The sequence below is a fragment of the Corvus cornix genome, chromosome 11, assembly GCF_000738735.6.
Source record: "Corvus cornix cornix isolate S_Up_H32 chromosome 11, ASM73873v5, whole genome shotgun sequence".
Lineage (NCBI taxonomy): Eukaryota > Metazoa > Chordata > Aves > Passeriformes > Corvidae > Corvus > Corvus cornix.
This window is the reverse complement of record NC_046341.1, coordinates 17,398,317-17,404,316: the sequence shown is the minus strand read 5'-3', so window position 1 is coordinate 17,404,316 and position 6,000 is coordinate 17,398,317.

Genomic DNA, 6,000 nt, shown 5'->3' with positions numbered 1-6,000 from the left:
TTAATGTCTTGTCGTGTTATGCTCGGATGTCAGTTTTCAGTTAGATGAAATGAAAATTATATCCTTAAGCAAACAATGGGGGATTCTGCCAGTGTGACCTTTAGGGTCAATCATCTCATTAGCAGTCAGCTTTTACAACTGCATGTTATTTCTAGGAGAGGGATTTACAAGCTGTTACTAAACAACAAATTAAATTGTCCATGAGCCATCATCATCTGATAGAGAAATTCCCTGTGGGTAATATGCTGCTGCTTTCTCAATGGGACGTTTTGGAAAATTTTAATATAATTTATTTTTTACCAGCATAACCTTTATCAGGAACAGTGCCTTTTTTATGATGACTGAGAACTGTGCCACCAGTGCAAACAGCTCCAGATGCACAGTGAAATTCAACAGTCACAAACCACAAGTCTCATTTTAATGAATGCTCACAGGCATCTCTCTCATCTGCTAATTGTTTTCAATCAAATTTAAAATACCACAAATAGAGAGCAGCTCAGTAGTGCATTACAGTCTCCATTAACTAACATTTTTTTATTAAATATATTTAAAAAGCAATAATCTGAGAAGATAGCTTCAGGAAAGGTTTGCATCTCTGCATTTTGAAAATAGTATTGTTTCAAATAAGTTGTCAGGCTGAGCGTGATGTGATATAATAAAGAAATATGTTGTGACATCATATATCCAACATTCTTGAATATCAGCAAGGGCATTTTTCTAGTGTGTCTGATGGTGGTGTTTTACACTGACAAATTTTTCTGTACAAGCGCTTCAGTTGCTCTGACAGGGACCCCTCGCTTTTCATGTTTTGCTGTTTCTGCCTTTTTCTTTCAGGTATTTCAGTCTTAAATATCAGTCTTATACAAAGTCTGTTAATTGTTCTGTTTGCAATCAAATGGCTCATTACTTCCAGAAGTCTTAAGTCATTGTGCCGTTGTGTGTTTGAGCTTACCTCACTTTTGTGCATTCTTTTTTAATACTGTCCTTTAAAAAAAACAAAACCAAAAACATGGTCTGGTCCTAATCTGTCATTTTCCCTTGTGCCCAGACTTCATTTTTGACTGAGAAACACTGGTATCAAGACAAGTCCAGAGAAAATCTTCTTCTGTAAGTCACTGTGCTTGTCCTGACCTCTCTTTACACTGCGCATGGATAGGCAGAGAATTGGAGATCTGCTTCCCAGGCTTCTGAGTTCCTTACAGACAACTGGTTCTGGAAAAGAAAGAAACAGAATCCTGAGTCAGGTACTTAAAACAAAAAAACCAAAGCCTTCCCCAAACTTTCCTACACTTTAATATTTAGTGTGTTAGATTTTGGCAGGTGGGGTAGGGAGACACAACCTTGATATTGTAAGTTTGAGGAAAACAATGCTCACTTTTCATAAGAATTAAATGCACTTTGTGAAATCTACCTTGATCTGTGCTACAGTCCAGTCAAGTTAGTCAGTACTTGATCATTTACTTCCTCTATGACCTGAATCAGTGCCAGACTATCTTCCCAAATACAGTCAAAGACAAGGATTTTTGAGAAGTCTGGTGACTCTGTAACTGGTAACACCACCCACAGCAGGCCTGTATGGTGACCTTGTGCTTAAATTCATGGTAAATATATAAAAAATGCCCTGTGGGACATACAACGTGACATAAAACTATTCTAATTCCTCACACAGCAGGAATGTAAACCCAGTTATTTGCAGAGAGAGCTTCTGTCAAGGTAGTGGCTCTACAAAGGTTATGACTTTTTTCCAGGTTTCCATGAATAGATGTATCTAATTTAGACTGGCAAGAAGCCTAAGAGAATATGGAATTTTCACCTCAAGAAGGGCATGGTCTGTGCCTACCTTCTGATATATTTGGCATGGACTAGAAAATGGAACAAATTACCATGTTCCAAGCTGTGGCTGTCTCTGGATCCCCAGAAGTGTCCAAGGCCAGGTTGGACACTGGGGCTTGGAGCAGCCTGGGACAGTGGAAGGTGTCCCTGCCCATGGCAGGGGTGGAACTGGATGGGCTTTAAGGTCCCTTCCAAACTGGGCCATTCTGTGATTCAATGATTCTGTGATCAATTCTGGATAGCTCTCAAACAGATTCAATTAAACTGTTACTCAGCCAAAACTCACAATTAGATTTACATTGGGTTTTTTTCCCTCACATGACAGAAGAACATTGTCTAAACCCCACAGTGGGTGTTCACATTAAAGAAGGAACTGTATTTAAGGACAGTTGAGAGCTTTTGGAAAACCACTCAGCAGAAAAGAGCAAATAGCAATCGTTACTTTAAACATGTGAAAATGTCTTAAGAGTCAGGTATTCCACATTCTCCAGTGATAGTATTCTGTACTCCATGCTCAGCTCCAGAAACTGCATCTCAGTGAAGGACTTCTGCCAGATCCTGGGTGTCAGCCACTGGCATCACTGTCCCACGTGCTTAATTCAAGTCCCTCACAATCACTCGAGTGGCTTCTGGTTTTTATTTCTGCTCCCCTGCCCAGCCAATGGCACGGCGAGCTGGGGTGTTTTGTTACATGCGTCAGCAGCAGAATTGCAGCTGGGTCTCACTTGAGAACTTTTATTAGAAAGATGATGCATGAAGCAGAAGGAACACAGCTTGACTTTCAGAGCCCAGACTGAGGCTGTTGCTCGAGCAGTTGGAGGAGTGGGGGAAAGGCTTTTGACATGCAAATTTCGCATGGTTTTGGTACAAAGGGGAATGATGGATGATAAACGCTGTGTCCCATCGTATGCACTTTACAGTGTGCAGGCTGAGCCACACTTTGATACGTGCAGCACCCGGGGGAAGGAGCCAAACAGGGACTGTGATAGGGACATCAATGTCTACAAGCGGCTGAGCTGCCGAAATCCCTGTTGTGGTATTGACAGTGGCTGAAAAGGGCATAATAAGGAGCAGTAGTGTGAAATAACCACATGAAAGGAAACACTTAAACATTAGGGAAAAAGAATCCCTAACAACGAGAAAAATTACACAACGAAGTACCTATTTTTAGAGACATTTGAAACGTCGCTCCGTGCTGTTCCAAAGTGTGATTTCACTTGACAAGGAGTTATAAAAATTGCAGGTTTTTTACCAATTGTGTCTGTTCAGTCACATTCACTGATTTTTAGTGACAACAACTTGGTTTTATACCGTGTAGTTCTTGTCATGGGCACTGACAAGCAACAGAGGGAGAGAATAAGGTGAAGTTTACTGGGCTTTGGTTAGAATCAGGAAAATTGGGGCTCTTTAGGGTAAGCTGACAGTGACTTTTGGATTCCTGAAAGAATATTGATATTTTTCGACTAATTTTGTAGTAATAGAAGTAAACACGTCATGTGAATTAAAGTGCAAAATTCAGCCATATGGCTGCTCTAAGCAGAAGCAGAACTTTAAAACTGTGGAGCAGAGAGTTACTGAGAGTTGGTGTAAGAATGTGAAAGAATCCGGGGGTCTTTTTTTGAGAAAAAACATCTTTATTTAAACTGCTGATAGTGCTACCTAGCATCTTTGTGAAATCCGGCATAGTAGTAGCCTTTAGGTCTCAGTCTCATTTTGCTAGTCACAATGAAAAATGGAAAAAAGTCCAAAGTTTGGAGAAGTATGAACATGGTGAAATGCACAAGAAATGGTGAAAGTTGGCACCAGATCCTTTCTACAAGAAATAATGAAGTTTGCATTCAGAGTTCCTTTTGAGTGATGAGCTGTGATAACACTTTTTATTATGAGCAGTCAATACTTGACAGTCATGAACCACAAGAAAACCATTATATATATATATATTTATATACATATATGGTACGGTATGGCCTTTAAAGTTGTGGTATATTGTGTTTAGCTTAGTTTATTTTAAGATAGATCAATACCACCTGCTGGATTTGAATTTCTTAGTTTCCAGGGCACTTGCTAGCATTGTGGCTAAAAAAATGAGTGCCCAATCACAATGTATATTCTTTTTTATCACTTAAGATAATCCAAGTAAAGCAGCTTATGCACACTTAAAGGAATAGACTGTTAAAAGCATTTAAAGAGGATTCAAGGACAGAATTACTGAAATTCTGAAAACATGCTTAAAGCCTAATTTTCTCTCCTATATATTAAACTTTTCAAGGTTTTTAAACTTTCCTCTTAGGTGATCATTTCACATTTGTTCATTAGGCCCAGGGATGAACCCCCACGTCTTGCCACTTGTAAATCTAAACAAGCTTTCTCTTTCAGGTCACTGAGAAAAGTTATTTGGTAAATAGAGTATTGTATGGATCCATGGCTGTTCCACCCTGCTGGGTCTTTCCTGAGTGTATTTGTCCCTCAAGAAGCGGGATCTGGCTGCCAGTCTGGAAAGCCCTGCCTGCAGTCAGAAGGTCTGACAGGTGGTGGTCTGGGTTTTTTCCCCATTTCAAGCATTATTCCTGGTAATAATGAGTCTGTTTGCTGAATTAAGGTGCTGGTGGTACCCCTTGTGCAGTCTGGAACTCTCTACAAGTGTTTGGAGCCTACCAAATTTTTTCCATCATGTCCTGGCAGCAACAGCCCTCGATTAACTCCGGATCATTTTGGCACTGCAGGAGCAAAAGGAATAAACTTTTGTCTCTAATTAGACATGACTGGGTAGATCCATGGATCAGATTCGTTGAGAAGGAAGGTGCCATTCCAGGCTGTCACGGTGCAGAGCAGGGCAGTGCTGTAGATGAGAGCTGACAGAACGCGGCTCCGTCTGGCGTCTGAGCGCACCCCTCGATGCATCGCCGTGGAACAGCACCGTTTGTTTGCAGTGCTGCAGCCAGCTCCCAGGCCAGCTGGCTCCTTTCCAGGAGTTTTGAATTACCTTTGGAAGATTGTGTAAGACGTTCCATCCAGTAGTTTATTACTACAGAGATCTTGAGCCAGATCATCCTTTCATTTTCCCCTGTATTTTTCTATATTTCAGTAAGGCGGACCAGCCCTGAAGCCAATTTGCAAAACCTTCAGAGCAGTTCTTCCAAGAGGAAGAGGAAGTTCTCCTGTGGCAGACAGGGGCTGTAGAGTCCCCATCTCTTGTTGTGTTTGTTGTCTTCTCTCTTTCTTACACCTTCTAGAAATACTTCTTTACTTATTTGATAGAGTTTTGTCTTATGATACTGTCAAAAGGAATAAAATTAATGAGAGCACTGAAATGCATTGTAGAGAACTTGATTGTTTTTTTTTAAACCTGCCCATTTTCTAGATGGCACTGAGAGCTGTGTGTAGTGTTTTAGGGTTCAGACCTCAATTCCATTCCTGTGCCTGAATTTTTGCCAAGCCTTTCTCCTCATACCTCAATCTTCTGTTCCCTAAAACATGACCAATGAAATTGACCTTTGTAAATCACTTTATCACTCTGCTAAAAAGCATAAGTTGAAATGATTTTTAATTTCTTTTTTTGGTAGGCTTTGTAAAAAAAAAAACCAAAAAAAAAACCACCAGAAAGTAGTACTGAAGCACTGGGGGAGGGTGGGAGAACTGTCCTTTTGGGGTTGGTCTAATCACAGAGGTTCCTTAATATTAATTAAAAATAAATGTGTTGTTTCTCTCCTAGCAAAATCTCATCTTTCTTTTTTCCTGCAAAAGTAGCACAACAGAACCTGGATCTGTTTGGTATTGAGCAAGTTCTGGTGTTGGAGAGGTTTTCTCGGTGCTTTAGTGGGTCGTTGTCCAGAAAGATGCCAATGTTTTCTTGCATTGCTGAGAAAAGAAATAACAGACTGGATAATTTTTAGCTTTCTGTTTTTTCTAAAAATGTAATATCATAACTCTTCCATTTCCATGTTTTCTACTTCCTGTTATTTCTAAAAGAATGAGTCAGAGAAATGGAAACAGAGCTGCTGTGAATAATTTAAAAGTGGTCTGAGAATAGCTAACCATTACTTCTGGTGATGCTGCTTGTGATGGTTACACAATGATAAGATTATCAAAAGGACTGTGGGAGACAGAAAAATGGAAAGGATGCATTAAGTCATGTAGTCATTTTTGCTACTGTGGAATTATGCCTTA